This window comes from Triturus cristatus, chromosome 5_1 (assembly GCF_964204655.1).
Source record: "Triturus cristatus chromosome 5_1, aTriCri1.1, whole genome shotgun sequence".
NCBI lineage: Eukaryota > Metazoa > Chordata > Amphibia > Caudata > Salamandridae > Triturus > Triturus cristatus.
Window position 1 is genome coordinate 851,951,792 of NC_140587.1, and position 17,648 is coordinate 851,969,439.

At 45.8% G+C, this 17,648-nt stretch overlaps 1 protein-coding gene across 2 annotated transcripts in view; it reads right to left on the bottom strand.

The window, feature by feature from the left end:
• DSEL (dermatan sulfate epimerase like) overlaps window positions 1–17,310 on the bottom strand; it is a 56,969-nt gene extending 39,659 nt beyond the window's left edge. The window contains exon 1 of one of the 2 annotated variants that reach the window (XM_085605890.1): window positions 16,749–17,310. The gene's annotated coding sequence lies outside the window, so the exon portion shown is untranslated. Of the gene's footprint in view, window positions 1–13,055; window positions 13,201–16,748 lie in introns of those variants that run through there. The other variant, XM_085605891.1, reaches the window with a different exon arrangement.
• Window positions 17,311–17,648: the final 338 nt, after the last annotated feature.

Genomic DNA, 17,648 nt, shown 5'->3' on the forward strand with positions numbered 1-17,648 from the left:
CAGACACCAGAACCACTGGGGCTCTATTTACAGACGCTCCAGGTTCTCTAGACACTAGGAGATCCTCCGCAAATGAACTAACAGGACAGCCTAGGCCCCCAACCTGGTGTTCCCTGAAGAAACCATCCAGGTTCTGAGACTGGGTTTTGGGCACCTGGGAACACTCAGTCCCACACTCACTCCTACTCCACTGAGACAGGACGTGAGCCCCTACACCCCTCTCGCTACACTGGGACCTAGCTGGGCTACTCTGAACCTCTGCCCCAATACAGGACGGGAAGATACCTGAGCCACTACTTTTGGAATCACTCTCCCATGCCTCATCAGAACCTTGGGTACTTTCCCAGCGGTCTGCTTCCTCTGCAAGGTCCCAAGGACAAAAGGAGGTACACCTCAACAGGTGTTGGCGCAACCCTGGAACACAACGACTGAGCATCTGCTCTTTGATAACCAGATTGATCAGTCCTTCAAAATCCTGTTGCGTGTTAACCCTTATCCAATCAACCAGTGCATCATTACATTCATCCGCAAACTCCCCCCCAAGTCTGGTGAGACAGTTTCTTACTGCCCCAGAACTTCAACCTGTACCCCTCTTCTTGGGGACAAGGTACCGTACTTTGGGAACTGGGAATGGGACTTCCTGCACTGGACTCTATATCGCTGCCACCACTGGATCCTACCCTTATTGGTGAATCAAGAAAACCACAAGTGTGCTCAGGGTATAATCTACCCTCCAGAGCTAATCTTTCCCTGGCGAAGGCCCTCTCAGCCTCCGCCATCCTCTCCTGCGCTAAGACCCTCTCGGTCCCAAACTTTTTCTCCTCCACACCCAGCTGCGCTATCTCCTTGGCATGCTCTAACCTGAGCTTCTCCAAAGCCAGCTGGTGCTCCCTTTCTTCCCTCCTATCTACCCACTCCTCTGGGGACAGGGAAAGGGATGGGACGCTGCCCCCGACATTGGACCCAGCAAGGGACTCCCTATCCATGGGGTCTTCACTATCTACTGGCGTACCTGTCCTGTCACTTTCTTCCTCCTCTTCAGATTCTTCAGGGCTCCCTTCAGACTCACCACCCTCTTGGCGTGGGGCCCGGGCCCTCTCCTCCTCACTGCGCTCACGTTCCCATTCATCCTTCTGCCATTGAATCAGGTTTTCCCTAAGTTTTGACTGGGAGTCTGACCCACTCACTGCTATATCTCTCTCCTCACAAAACTCAACCAACTCCCCTATACTGTATCTAAATAGACCACAGAAATTAAAAGCAGACTCCATTTTGGCAGGACGCTCAGGGACACGTGCAACACAGGGGACCTAGCGGTCTGAGCTGAAGCAAGAGTACACAATCTACAAATGACACTCTTAGGAGAAACAATAAAATAACATTCAAAAACAATAATCCCAAACACGTGATTATCTAAATGCAGAGTTTTGTAGTGCAGCCAGTCGTCGCTGTGGTACTGCGCAAACACAAGTCCTAATCCCACCGCTGATCACCAATGTTAGAAATGGGATTTCTGGTTGGCTAAGGCTCGCGCCAAAACCAGGCAGAAACCACCACTCTAGTCAGAGCAAGGAAGTTACATGCCAAAGATAACCCCTGCTCACCCCCTTGGTAGCTTGGCACGAGCAGTCAGGCTTATCCCGGAGGCAATGTGTAAAGCGTTTGCGCACGCACACAGCTACAACACCCCAGGCACACCACAAAAGGAACTCCTCACAAGGATATATATAAAAATAGCCTTTGTATTATAATAAACAAACTAGATCATAATCACACAATATACACTGTGCCAACTGGCACTGGGCAGTATCTACAGGGGATTATATACACATGACAGGGCCAATTGGGCCACTGTCAGAACAATCACAAAGTAGAATTAGCAAATGTAGAACATATACTAACTGTAGCACAAATAATAAATGTAGAGCATAACCAGTAACTACTAGTGAAATACTGAACTGAGGCCTAGATCCTGCCACGTAAATCTCACTATGCAATATTCATCACATTAGGCATAAAATACATGATGCACCAACCTCATAAACACTAAATCACATTAGGCATAGGTATCACCAGCATAGACACATTACGCAGTAATCAGGGTCTCCCCCACTGAAATGGACCCCAGGCCAACTGGCCTCTCACAGGGGGTTCAAACGCCCAACGTCCAGAATGTCAGGGCTGGCTACAAAAGCAGCAAAAGCCAAAGTGCGCAGTCACACCAGCCTAAACGTGGCAGCTGCCCACTACTTGCTGGGCAGCTGTAAAATGATCACGGGCACCAGCTTGCCCCCTGAGCCCCTCTCTGGGACTCTGAAATGACACTCTCCCCAAGGTCGCAGCTGCCTGCGCTCTCGCAGGGCAGCTGGAAAAAGGTGCAAATGCAATCTGGCACTCCTGGTGCCTCTTGGGCCCCCACTGGGGCTTCTCAACACAATCTACCCCCACGTTGCAGCGGCCCACAACGGCGGCGCCGCTGTGGACCCAAAGGAAGAACGGGCACAACTGTGTCTGGGAGCCCCACTCGGGGGACTCTTAGAAACCAAATGCCCCACGTTGGAGTCCCGCTCTGGGACTCGGAATCACCAAACAGCCGGACGCACTGCGGCGCCACTCTTGGTAACAAAATGCCCCCAAGGTTGGAGTGCCCTTACTCTGCCAATGGGAGATGCCCCCCTTGTGGGGGCGGTAGAAAAATGCGGCTGTGGTCCCTTCCCAGTCCTCACTCACCAGGACTGTCTGGGGACGCTCCTCTCCTTCTGTTGGTATGCGGGGTCGGCTCCGGCCGAACCTCAGGCTATGCTTCCTCCCGCTTCGGGGCAGTCCGCGAGGCTACCGCCGTCACAAGGGAACCCTGCCAGGACCACCAGCACCTCTCTGCTTCCGGCTGGCGGCAGTCCTCACATCGCGCTCTTCTCCCGGTGTCGGCTTCCTAGGGATTCCGTGGGCGCGGGGCTTCCTTCGGGAAAGCGGAAGTCCCACCCCACCTCAGGCAATGCGCAGTCTGACTTCCGGTTTTACCCGGCCGTGGCGGTTATTTCTCCAAGGTTTCGGCAACGCGGGTAGGCTCCCGCATTCAGAAAACGGCCATTGCGGGGTGGGCACCCGCGTGAAGTTTTATAATTACAATAAGGCAGATATGCGGGGTGGGTACCCGTGATGCACGCAATGCAGGGTGGGCACATGCTCTTTTAAGTATTCAGGGAGTGTGGATTCCCAGGCAGCAGCCCAGCGCTGCAACAGGAATCACAGGAGCGCTATTCCTAATAAAAATAAAAGCGCTCTCCAGAAATCAAAAATAAAGCACTCCCAAGGCGCTAGAGTTTAAGTCCAGGGGTGGTCAAAGGCTGGGCCCAGGCAGGCCAGCACACAGGGCCCTCCAGCAGGGAAGCAGTCCCTTGTGGCGGTTCCTCCTGGAGCCCGGCAGCAGCAGGCCCCTCTCAAGTCAGGAGCAACAGAGAACAACATTCATAGGGTCACAGCCCCTTCTCTTATACACAGGTTTCCTTTGTCACAAAGGTGCAGGGCAAGGGGAAAACCAGATGCAACTGGTTTGGGGGAGCTTTGGAGCACTTTGTTGTGCTCAGCTCCTCTCTCCATTGTCAGGTGGGGGCTAGGTGATCAGACGCACCACAGGGGGTGGAGCCAGCATTGTTGAGGGAAGGCACAGCCCTATTCAGGTCCCAGGTGCAACTCCTCCCTCCCATCTAGATGCAGATCTCTCCATTCACCACTGGGCAGACCCATCCTGGCTCCTGGAATTCCCCACACCATCCAGCCCCTGTCACTCACAAGCCAGACAGGCAATTCACATCACACTGTACACAGAAATGCCAACTTCTAAAAGTGGCACTTCTCCACCAGACACAATAAATCTGCGCACACCATTGCGCAGCATTTATTCTCACGAGCTTGCACATACCAAACTCGACCCTGCACTCCTCTCACACCAGGAATTACCATGGACACACATATCCCCCATGCATTCCTATGGGAGGGCAGGCCAGTCTCACTAAAGGTAACACAGAGCAGCAAGCACTTTCCACTGGGACATAGTGCTAAAGTGCCTATGGGTTTAAAACCACTAACACTACAGAGGGAAAAAGGCTAGGATAAATGCAAAAAGTTTAGGGGTGAACTTGCCAAAAGGGCCAGGTCCAACACGCCCGGAATGTGGTTTCAAAACAATCACAGTTTACCGCCTACTAAAGGTAGATGGTAAGCAAATCACAAATGGGAAGGGGTTCCCAGTGGACCCCACCCCTTTGAGATTGCAGCCTACACTTAAAGAAATATGAAACTAAAATGTTTCAGTTTTCTGTTTTTAAATGCATACCGTTTTCCATTAGGAAAGCAGGCTGCATTTAAAATATATATATATATATGCTTTTTTAAGAAGAAAACACAGACACAGGGGTCACCTGTCCCAAGCAGGCCACCATCCCTGTGTTATTTCCCAATCTCAATGGGTCTCAACCTGCAACCTGCCTCATGAATATTGATGAGGCAAGTCACTTGCGACTCCAATGGGAATCGCAAAATGTGTCTGAGACACATTAGTATATTTCCTTTTGCGACTCGCAAATTGTGAGTCGCTAAAATTCGCAAGATGTAAAAGGAAATGGTTATACGTGTCGCCGAATATTTCTAACCTCAATATTGCAGAGTACAAATGTTCACCAAGACCAATGGAGGCCTAGAATCAGGTGAATTCGTGTATTGCTATTTAAGCAGAGGGAAACTAGCTGGAGAGCAACAGAGCATTGTATAGCATTTGGGTATCTATACATTTGGGTTTCACATAACTGAAATTGCATTATTGCATTATGTTTTTACAGTTTGGCACAGGGAGATAAAGAGATTTCCCCAGAATCACAAGATTTTAGTAAGGTGCCCGAATGGGGATCAGGTCCCAGATCACCCGATTTGGAGTCTATGGCTTAGTTTTTAAACCATGTTTCCTATCTGTGTGCTAGCAAAATGTAGTGACCACATTAATTTTGGCACAGACGCGCTGCTTGCGTCAACCATTGGTTCAAAATGATAGTAGGCACGCTCGGTGGATAATTTTCCATTTCTCTGTCACGTTAACGCTTCTCAGGCACTAGTACAAATGGCGTTGTCTTTAATAAGAACTCACTAGAAACAGTTTCATTCCCATGCATGCACAGACCCTCCGTTCCAATGCTGAGTCAATGATGTCGTATCGAGCTCGCTCACCGTGACTCACGTCGGCCTAATTTATTGTGACACAAAGTAAAAACAAAGTCAAAAACTGAATACCGGACACATTGTTGCAGTTTACAGACAGAACACTCTTGTCTACAAATCTAGCTTTTCAACATGTGTGCTTGTGGTTCATATAAAAACAAGTGTAACAAGAGTTCAGATAGTTTTTAGGGCTTGAACAAAAAATGTGTAATACTCTCAACTTCTGGATACAGTTTATCCTCGAATGGGACACAAGCACACTCTTACTGGAACGCAATTTACAAACACTTTACAGTGTGCATGTGTGTAGTTGTGACTTAATCTTGTGGTACTCACAGCTTATTTCCCAAATTGCGCCTGGTTATGAGTAAGCCAGGAGTACTCATGACTTACTCCAGGAATGGAACTCGGGAGTAAGAGAGGAGTATTATAATTCTTTAGGAACCGGGCCCTCATTCTGTGAAAACTGGGGTGCCTCCTCTTTATAAAATCAGGAGTGATAGAGAATATATTTTTTTAAGTTACTTCACAGGGGCCCTTGCGTCCCCCAAACATACACTTCATGTGTGTCTTTGTTTTTACTTCATAGGCAAGAAAACGGTTTGACTAACTGAGCTTTTTGCAGCATTAAAAGAGAGAACATCAGACCCTCACAGTAAAGGTAAATGACCTCGATCCAGGATTTTGTGATCTAAGGAGGAAACCAAGAAGTTTACTTAGATGTTGGCAGCCTGGGTTGTATAAGACCAAGGCAGTGGTTTATGTACTCCACTGCCATGGCACACTACAGCCCACCATATTTAATGTTCTCCACCTGCTTGGCAGAGATTTCTGCCCCTTGATTGGAGATGCCAGCACAGCACGTCCAATTAAGACAATGCAGCTTTATTGAGCTGCCACCATGTTTATGCTGGAGCTCAACACAATGTTTTGTTCTTCAAAAATAAAATCCCAAGATAGATTTGTTTTTATAAAATAAAAAGAAAATGATTCTGACACCATGAAAACTTTCTCCGAGGGTCTGTGCGCGGGGAGGGAAGGAGGTCACTTTTATTATTCCCTTTTCCATAACGCCATGCTCTTCCTGACAGTAGCAAACAGGCTATTTAGCATCTGCCCTAAATAGGGTGGACAGACATAATTCTGCTGCACCACTGGTCTGAGGTTTCCACTGGTGGAACCGGCTGGGGCACTGGAGGCAGAAGCAGGACAGTCTGCCCAACTTTAAATAGAATGGGCAGACTGTCAGTATGAAAGACAGGGTACTCTGCAATGCTTTTTGTGAAATACCCTGCCCACCAAACTCTTAATAACCCTCCAAGACTGAAATGAAAACTTGGATTGCGTCAGGCATCAAATCAATCCAAGAGACAAAGTAAATTAGGTGACTGCAAAATCTAGCATGATCCTGCTCTGGACTTTTGGTGTAAAAAACAATTACTTCAGCAAGATATCGAGAATGATGCATCTGATTTTGAAGGGTCTCACTGACTTGAGCCTTTGACTTTGGTTTGCTTTAAGAGACTGTCTTCCAAAAAGTAGACTCATTTGGAAGTCAAAAAGTTTGCCTATGATGACCCATTTGGAGTTTCTAGACTCAGCTCCATCGTGGTCAGCCTGAAATCGTGCCTAGGTCAGGGTCAATCAGGTACTGATATTTATCAACAACATTTTGCTTTTTGAAGGTACTTTTGCCTTAAAACTTCAAAAATGTTTCTCCTGTTCCACTTATCTAATTTTAACAGTTTATGTGTCTTTGTATTACATTGTTTACTCATTTTCTATATGTATTTGTTAATTTATTGAGTTATTTTCTTAACTTTGCTATTGTTGGTACTGAATCAACTAACACACAAGTCTTTGGGGAGTTGTATGATGTTTTTACCATAGCTATAAGGGGTTTAGTAACAAGTCACTGACACTTGTGTTGATACTTAACTAGACTGTATTCATTAACTTGGTAAGGGTCCCACCTTCCTAACTTAATACACCACTGCCTGACACTTCAGAAATTGCCAACATGTGTTTTGCAATATCAAACCATTGCTCCATAAGGACAATTATTGTTTGCTGCAATTACTCAAGAAAGAAAAAGCACACTCTGCTAAGATCAAATATGGCAAAGTGAAACAGAACCTCCTGTGGCACAATGTTCTGTTCAACCTGATATTTAAATGAATTCTTTGAATTGATAATGATTTGCGAAACATTTATTGGCACTTTTGGAAATTTCTGGATTAAAATTGTAATCTGTGAAGGATTTTGTGAATGGCAAAAAGAGAAACTCAGACTGGCGAAACATCACTACAAGCAACTGGACCACTAATGAAGAACAAGGCAAGACACCATGGATAAGGGCTTCTTCAAATCCACCCTAAGAAACTACCACCTACAGATAAGAAACACCAAGCACACAGCTATTGCAGACTGTATCTACGCCGGTGCAAACAGCAGCAAGGAAATCTTTACCATCACCTTCTCAACACCTATATCGACTCAACCACACTCTTGGACACCTGGAAACATGCCACCATCTCGTCCCTACTCAAGAAACCGTTGGCTGACCCAGTCACACCCTCCAACAACAGACACATCTCCCTCCTAGCATACCCAGCCAAGGTTCAATCAACTACTCAACCAATGCCTCACTCACCGGATCAGGAATTACATCTCCTTGATGCCAGCAGTCTGGATTCAGGCCCAAACATAATACAGACACAGCACTCATTGTTGCCACAGACATTTGCACGATTCTTGACAGAGGAGACTTGTCAGCATTGAACCTCCTGGACTTCTCTGCGCCGCATTATACTGTCCCACAGCCATCCTCATCTGGTGCCTGTTGGAGAATGGCATGCAAGAAACTGCTCTCTGCCAGATCTGCTCTTACTTAAGGGATAGAATAAAAGCTGTCAGCTGGCATCTTACTACTCAAAAACCCATAAATTCCCCTGCAGAGTCCCACCCTCTTCAATGCTACATGATTTCTCTGGTCAACGTCATAGTTGTACAACATCAACATCCTCTCCTATACCGATGACCCATGCTATGCTTCTCAGACAAAACACCCAACACAGGAAACAAATTCACTTCCTGCTAATCCAAAGTCACTAACTGAATGAAAGCCAACTTTCTCAACTCATAATCAACAAAACAAAAGTAGTGATTTTGACAAGAAAACCTCACCATGGGACTTCCACTGGTGGCCTGCTGAATTCAAACTCACACCCACACCCGGAACCCAAGCCAAGAACCTCAGAATCATCATCAATAGCAAACTACACATGACCACACAAATCAGTGACATCACTCCATCCAGCTTTCATACCCTGAAGATGCTAACATCTTCAAATGGGCCCCACACAATATCAGAAAAATCATCATCTATGCACTAATCACCAGAAAGTTGGACTACGGGAACACCCACTATGCCAGGATCACCAAGCAACTCGCCAGAAGACAGCAAATCATTGTGAACTCAGCAGCCAGACTCATCCTCAACCTCCCACACAAAACTCACATCACACCACACAAATGTATTGATTTCAGACTCCTCACACACACATTCAAGGCTCTACTCAACTTATGCCTGACCTTCCTGGATTGTTGCATTTCTTTCCACCAACCACTCAGACACATACTCTCCGCAGGACTCCTACTTGCGCACATCCAATGCATACACAGAACCAGATCAGGAGGACAGCTATTATCTTAAATCACTCCTAAAGTGTGGAATGACCTCCCACTCCACATAAGAACCCCCTCATCTCTTATTGAATAGAGCAAGAAGCTGAGGACCTGGTTTTTCAATTAACCAACCTATTCGAGGCAGGGCTCAACAGACACACATGCTCAGCACCAGGATACTCTTGCGGATGATAATGATATTTACAAATACACATAACGTAACATAAAATAACTAAGGGCAATTAAGACTCTTTAGATGCACACAAACACTAATTGCCTCAGTTAGAGTGTGGCTATTACTATAAAAGGAGCCATCACAATGGTAAAGATGTGTGTGTGTTTGGGGGGTGTTATCTCAGGAAATCAGAAACGAGTCACAAAATGTGAACAAATGTATTCCTATATCAGGCTTGCCGGATTGTCCAAATCAAGGGGACTGTTTCTGCACAGCTCCTACAAAGGTTTGCATTTCTCCCAAAACCAATCAGAAATATTCAAATTTGTTGCTTGTTTTCGGCTAATGTTTTTTTTTATTTCAATTAAAATAGTTTCATCGAAGATATCGTGGCAGGCATGAAACCGACAATTGTTTTTCGGAAACTGCCCTAAATTTTATGTCACATAGGGCCATATGTATGAACACATTTTCTCATAGACACAGAATGGGTAAAACCCTTTGATACATCTGGCCCATAGTACTTAAAAATGATAGTAGGCACGCTGAGGGGATCATTTTCCATTTCTCGGTCACGTTAACGCTCGTCAGGGCACTTGCACAAATGGCGTTGCCTTTAAGAAGAACTCACTAGAAAAAGAGGACCGTTTCATTCCCATGCGTGCTCAGACCCTCCATTCCAATGCTGAGTCAATGATGTCGCTTCGAGCGCGCTCACTCTGACTCACGTCGGCCTAATTCATTGTGACACAAAGTAAAACAAAGTTACAAACTAAATACCAGATGCTTTGTTGTAAGTTTACAGAGGGACAGCTCTTCTTTACAAAACTAGTTTTGTGTTTGTAATCAATAATATAAACAAGTGTAAACAGAGTTCAGATAGAGTTGTGGATTGAACAATAAATGTTCAATGCTCTGATCTTCCCGCATACAGTTTAACATCGGACAGAACATATGCACACTCACAGGCACATCCAAGTCACATGATGTTACGATGTTTAGTTATGTGAGTGTGGCTTTATCTTGTGCTACTCTTGACCTATTCCCCTATTCAGTCTGGTCAGGAGTAAACCAGGTATACTCACAAGTTACTGTGTGACAAGTATTACAAAAATATAAATTACAGAAACTTCTGTAGGAATAGAGCCCTCGGTCTTTGAACACTGGGTTTTGCTCTTTGTACATTGAGGAGAGATAGAGAAGGGGTTATTTCAAAGGCTACATCACAGGTCCCTGTGCATCGCACCAATATACACTTCAGGTATGTCTTTGCTTTTACTTCAGAGAGAGCGTCACGGCAACCCTAGGGCTGTATGAACATCACAGTCTGGTTAGATCTGAAAGGGTGTGGGGGGAAGGGGGGGGGGGGGGGGTCATTCCGTAAAGAAGTAAAACATTTCTGTTGACGTAGATTTCGAACGTAGTTTTTTTGCAGATGCTCGGATAGATGCTACCTGCGCATTTATTGGGCACTTTGACATTTTATTTCGCCATCAATAAAATGAATGTAACTATAGACTTAGATCCTGTTCTAAAACTTTATAGCAGTTGCCTCTCAAAATCCCCTTCCTCCCTCTCTCTGTCTCAATGTATCCCTCTCTTTTTTCATAGTCCTCCAAACTCCACATGTGGATCTTAAAGGGCCTATCCGCTATACAGAGGGGATTTATTTTCCCCTTGTGAGTCCTGTGTCACCGACAATCACGAGCAGTGAGGTCTTCAAACGGTGTTTTTTTCCGGAGGTGTTTGATACCTATTAGGAACATTTTCACTATATGACCTTCTTATCTATAAACAGGACCACTGAAATTATAAGGCAGGGGAGGACAAAATTATGCGGTGGGGTTGTCTAAATTATGCTGGCAGGAAAGGGAAATTATGCTACGTAATGCAGCACATTTTGTGATAGTATTCTTTCATGATGTCATTTTTACACCTGTTAACACTGCCTGGGTAAAGGGTTCACCTCATTTGTACCGGTTTAACATTCAAATGCGGTAATAGGCAACTCAAAGAGACCAGTCAACCTTTTCATCAGGCCTTCCACTGTGCTGCCACATGTTGCAATGCAATTTTAGTAAATTTTGATCCGTCTGAGCTAGAATCACTTTTTTTGTTAACATTTGCAGCAGTTGGTAGATTAGTTGCCAAACGTGGCAAATCCTTAATTACGCTGAACTTGCCATAACCTGGAATCACATGATTCCTGTGGCCCTGACTATAAGGGACAGAGAAACCTGTACTCCGAATGAGTAGAAAAAACCCTAACAATGGATCTGTAAAACAAGATTAGTAAATTACGAACTTTTTAATGATTCGTTCTCAAGTTACCAAAATTTCAGGTAGTTTGAGTTATTTCCACCGTAAACAGACCTTGCCAATAGTGCTTTTCACAAAAATATTAAGAAATGTCTGCAAACCTAATAAAAAAGATTGGGAGCCAGCACTCGAATCACAAAAAACTTTGAGAGCTCATGGAACCTCTTCTTTCCACCCAAAAAATAATATATTTGAATTTGACCTGATGCAGTCCACTCAGGTCTACTGCTGATCAAGTCATATTTTTGGCGCACATTAGGAACCCAAAAGTGAGAAACAAAGCCAAGATTTGTCCTCGAGCATTTAATTGGAGTGTAGCACCGTGGAATCGTTCTACTACTGGGGATTAGAACAGCCGAAATAGCTTCATTTCTTGTACGGCATCTCTCTGCCTTCCGTGCAATCCTGCCGCGTTCCAACTCGTTGAAGTTATTTGGAGATCAGGGGCTGCTGCTCAGAATTCAACTCAAGCATAGAAGTCTGGAGTTTTCAGACTGTCAGCTGCAGTGTGGAAGGTAATGTGAGAGCGGAGAATCGACAGCCAGCTTGGTAGCTCCCCAGGGGAGCGGAACGATCATTAGTGCAGCAGGTATAGTGGCACCGGGGCCCGGGACTGACAAGAGTACACTATGTCTGTCTTTCACTACCCAACCAAAGCAGCATGTCATGGAGAGGAAGGGAACTCTCTTTGCTCGATGTAAGCCCCCCGTGTCACTCTTGCAATGAACTATCTCTGATTCCATTAGTTACTGTTTGATTTAAACGCAACATACATAATAGTCACACGGAAAAGCTGTCGGACCGTTTAAATTCCACTGTCGTGATTGTTTTGAAGGTCTTCGTGAAATAGGCCCGTGAGGATGAACACTTGACTAATATATCATGAAACGGCACGTTAATGCACTTTACTTTAAGAAAGGAAAATAAGCCAACAAGATCACGTTTTTGGCATACGCCCTTGATTTATTCATACGAATTGGATACAACTACCCTGAATACAAAATCTATCAACATTCCATGCTGGAAAGAGAGTTTGGCAACATAAATGCTCTTTGAGTTAAATGCTCGCCGCTAACATCGGATGCGATATGCACTTCACGAGATCGATTCCCATAAAGGCTGCCTCGGACTTCCATCCTTCTAATATCGGTAAACTGGGACGACTATGTTGGGTAACAGCAACGACTCTTATTCACAGTGCCTAGGGAAGCTAGATGCACTACATTAATTATTATGTCACTAATTCTGTTTTAAAAATGTAGTACAACAACAAGCAGTGTGCTCCAGCGGCTCATATTGAGGCAGTAAGCGCTATACCAATGCTACAACAGAGTACCGTACAAACCAGCATTAGGAAAGGGTTCGTGTCAAAGCACTGTCACTCTTTAAAGACTGAGAGACATGTAGAGATGTTTCCTTCAGCCGCAGTGGGGAAGTTGTCGCTCAATTAAGCCCAGTCCTCAAGCCTGTGAACATTCATTTTCAAGCTTCCTAAATTTTTCCAGTGCCTCCCCCACAATTACACTTCACAATTCAATAAGATGTGCCTTGAAAGATGAGGCAGAGACGAAACGACAGAACTCCGATATATAATTGGCTAGGCCCCTCTCCCTCCCATCAGCTCTCATTGGTGAACACGTGTATTAATGACGCAGCTACTTACCACAATTCTCCCACGTCGAACTTTTCTGTGTGCAGTCCTTACTCGATGAGCTTCACCCACACTCTCGAGGTAGGCCCCCTCCTAAACAGCCTCTTTTCCAACCTCAGAATCCTACTGTGTCATGTCACACCCGGAACTGCCATATCTCTATGAAAAGAGTAGATCCAATCAGAGCTCAAGGGCCTGCTACCCAATGAAGCGGAGAGGGCGGGACAGAAGGGGTCCTTACTACAATCCAGATTCCGAAACTAAATCTAGATAAGATACAAGGCAAAACCAGAAACATAGCTCAGTGGGAGTCTGCATCTGTTGCAGAAATCTGGATGCAGCCTGAAGCTCAAAGATTGCAACACCCCATTGTTTCAACTAGCCTTTCTTCCTCTGAGTTGATAAGGATTCAACTCAGACATTCAGTTATATCAACTCCATCAGTCTGCTTCAGTGGAGCAAGAGTATATAACGTTAGGAAGGAAAGTATCCCCGAGATGCTGCCTGTGAAAGTAGCCCTGCAGATCGAGAGCGACTTTCTGGGGCACCAACCTCTGTGGCTGGAGCACCACAACAAGAGTCACAGAGAAAGACCTTAAAAAGTATAAGGAAGAAGGTACTGAAGAAAGAAAGAGGGCTTGGGTTACAAGGAAATTACTTTGGCTTATGCACTCAGTGCCCCTGGCTTACTCCTGGATTTCAGGAATGAGTCAAGTATACTACAACAAGTCAAATCTGCTAACAGCAACATCTTTGTGAATCGGTTGCAATGACTCCAGGAAGGCTGTCTCCATTAAGAGAAACAAAATAGGAGGGTCGTGATATGAAGGTGGTCCTAATAACTGGAGGTTGGATAGTGGGGATTCAGGAAGTAAGGGTGTCTGTCTTTTTTCTAGGGGCACCCCATTCAAGGGCTCTGAGGTAATAGGAGGAAGAGAATAAAGTAAAATCATGAAGAGAATCACCTGCAAAGCAAACACAAGGTGAAGATGGACGGAGTGCTGAAACGTTTCAGACACTCACCCCCAGTCACAGATCTGGGTTGAATCCATCATCGTTCTTTAGCTCACTTCACTACCCCAGAATCACCTGCGGCCACAGAGCGGTCCACCCAGAATCCATGGTCCACATCTTCCGACCTCGCTTCCCACCATGTTGGTACATAGACCAAGGAACGCAGGGTGGCTTGTGACTAAGTGATGTCGCTGAAACCAGGGCAAACATTTTCTTCGTTGAACCCCTCATGGATTCACAATAGCTTCATTTTGAACCAGCGGGACATAAGTCAAATCAGGATGGACTTGGCCCGCACAAAGCAGGAGTGCGCTGTCCCGCTGGTGGGCACAGCCAAATGTGGAAAAGCAACTTTGTCCCAGGATAATGAGGTGGATAAGCTGCATGCCCTGGTGATGAGGTGCTTATGGGAGTTGAACATTTATTCCTGATGGCGATCATCATAAGGTGAATATGAAGACAGACTAAGTGGACCTCGTCAAGAGTGAATAGGCAGGCACTACTAACGCTGTTACAAGTAGGGGATTTTCTTCCTGAAGACACGTCTCATCAGCCTCACGTCATGTTAAAGTTTTATTTCTGCCGTACGCAGGCAAGGGCTGTTGATAACAGATATGTGCACGTCTTATGTGCTTCTGATGGTGTCATATGACGCTCTGCGTTGAAAGTCTTTCCATTTTCCACCATGGCTTGATAAAGGTGTTTAGGTAAGGAATTGCCCTCCAGAAGAGTGGGTGAATGGAACACTTTTTACCCACACTCAAAAAAGTTTTCATTCAAGATACATAAGTTAACTTTTCTTCAAAATTTGCAGTGACGATGAGACACTCTTCCCTCCAGCCTATCGCTACACGACGCATGGCGCAAGCTTTCATGTTTTAATTAACACATGTTCTCAACAGGTGTGTTTTACTTTTACGGTTTTGGAACTACTGAGGTGAAAACGACAACAAACCCCGTCACGCGCCTTCCCTGCAGGAACAAATCACTAAGACTTTATTTAGTTGAGCAAAAATCATTATTTTCCAGAGGAAAATCCTGGTCCTTGTTCACGGAATCAAAACTGGTGGAATTGTGTTATTGTAAATTAATCTGCCTACCCGGAAATGTCCCCATTGTGACTGAATTTGTGTGACAGCAAGTTTGTTCCAAACAGTGGACATGTGAGAGTTCCAGTGAGGGGTCATCTGCAAAACCCACCATCTGCTTAGGTATGAATTGGCCCCTGTACATTCGCATGTGTGGTTTTGATTAATCCGTGGAATCTGTGGCAGTCTCACAGCTTCTGAGGTATATCCGGCAATTCTTTAAGAATTGCAGAAATGTCAGATCATTTCTCAGAGGATGGGGGTACGGCTAGGAGGGCAAATGTTCAACTTTTCTTTCTTGAGTTGTGCTAAACAAGCCCAAGGGCATTTGGTATTTTCACTGAGAAAGTTAATTTAAAAAGCGTCACTGGGGCTGGGAGATGCGCTTTCTGTGTTCAATCAGTATTAGAACAAGCATGTAGACTGATTGTCCTGTTCTATGCAGATTAGTGAGACATTGTGTGACTTTTCTTCTTATCACGTCAACCCCTACAAGACAATGGAGTTTGTTTGCCTGCTGCCTTTATTACCTATTGGAAACAACTGATACCTACACAATACAGGCATGTACTGGATTTATTATTAACAGGGAACTTTGTGAATACCAGACAATGGAGTCTGTGTCCATGCTGCCTTTATAGTCCGATTGGAAACAACAGGTAACAACAACATACAGCCATATAATGGATATGTCATCAACAGGATCCTATCTGAGCGTCTGCGTTACGTACAATCCTTGCTTTGCAACAACATTTTGCTAATAACGTCGCCACAGCCATGGCCCACTGCAGGGTCGAACTGATGGTACAGGGCAATCATGCAGTACCCGATGGGCTGGTCTAACAGATCAGTGTGTGTGTGTGGGCCGGTTGTTTTGCTGTTTTGGGGCCTGTTCTGTGTTGTAGTTTGCTGGGTTTTTTTTGTGTGTTTTTTTTTACTGTAGATGGGCCTGATATTTCCGCAAACGTTGCCTGTAGCAAGCACAACTGCTGGCAGTCTACCATACGCTGTACGTAGGCCAATCTTCAGCTATTTGATTCTGTAACGTGGCCCACGATTACTTTGGTGTCCGAACCTATTTAGTGTCTCAGTCCGACCTTGGCCCGCTACGGTTGAAGTGCACGGCTCGCTCCCACGTTACCTCGCGGAGTAAAGCGTTTTACTTTTAGACAGACCAGCCAATGTCCACATTTTGTGTACTGCTCACGTTAAGAAGTACGGAAGTACATCTCTTACCCATGGAGTTACTCTCTCATTTGCCCTGTTGATTATCCCCAGCACTCTGCGTATTAGAAATATGGTGTCATCATTTCCACGTTCTTGTTTATAGCCGCTGGTCATGTTACGTGTGAAGATAGTGGCATATTGTAAACGATCTAGACTGTGGCCGCTAGAGGGCGCCCAGAAGCAAGAACAGTGTGCATTGCTTTAAAAACTAGAATTATAAATGCAGACAAGTTCTCCATTGAATAATACACATGTGGAATCAATCCACTCATCATTGCTTTAACCCCCCACCTTGTTTAATAACTATTTTTACGTGTTACTATATACAACTCTCGATCAGCACATACGAGAAATGGCAGCTAAAGATTTTCCTTACCTCATTAGAGCGCACTTTGGTGTGTCCGGTCACCCCAAGCAGTATGTGCTTCTTGGCGCTAGCATGAGAACCAATAAAAGCGGAGCAGGCAGTGTTCGAGTCCACATTTCCACGTCTTGGAGGCAGCGTTGTCCCTCCCAAGTTCGCACTCCGGGTGTCATGCTGCGGTCATCTTTAATAGAATAGTCAGTGACAGGCAGATCAGCAACTAAATATTCGACTTTTTCCTGAAGACTAGGCTGGGTCCCTGGAGCCCGGTTTCCCTCAAGCCATCACGCCCTGCTCACAGCCGTGCCACATAGTAGAGAACTGGAGGAGCCGTTCTTAATTAGGAGAGGACCTCGCAGGGATCCGTACACCCCGGAGGTAGAAGCACTCTGAAAGGAATGTGGCAGAGTGGAATGTCCCTCAGAAAGCCGCAGGCAGACTCGTCAGTTATCTTCCAGCCTCGGGAAGGCTGCTTCGGCTGTCCCTGCCTTCTACTGAGGTGGTAGTGGCTGCTTTCACAACTGCTCCTGCATGCTGTCGGGCAGCTCCTCCTCTCAGCTCGCAGTCCAGCCGATCAGAGCCCAGCCAGAGGATGAGGAGGGAGGAAAACAGCGCGAGGCGGCTGGAGTGCGGCGCCGACAATGGGAGGGGTGGAGCGCGAGGAGTGCTCTGCGCGTGCTGCCTTCAGTCTCGCGGATTCTAGCACGCTTGGCAACGGGGCAGGCTGCCCGGGGTGTGCTGCGCTGCAAGGTCTCGCCTCGCGCGCGGTCACTGTGCCAGGAAAGCAGCTCACCTTCACTGCGAGTTTCTTTGAGACACATTGTGGGCAGTGCTTTAGTACATACAAAATTCTGCTTTTAAAGAAGAATTGTTGTGCCGTGATTTAGCTATGGCTATGGCCAAAAAGAAAAC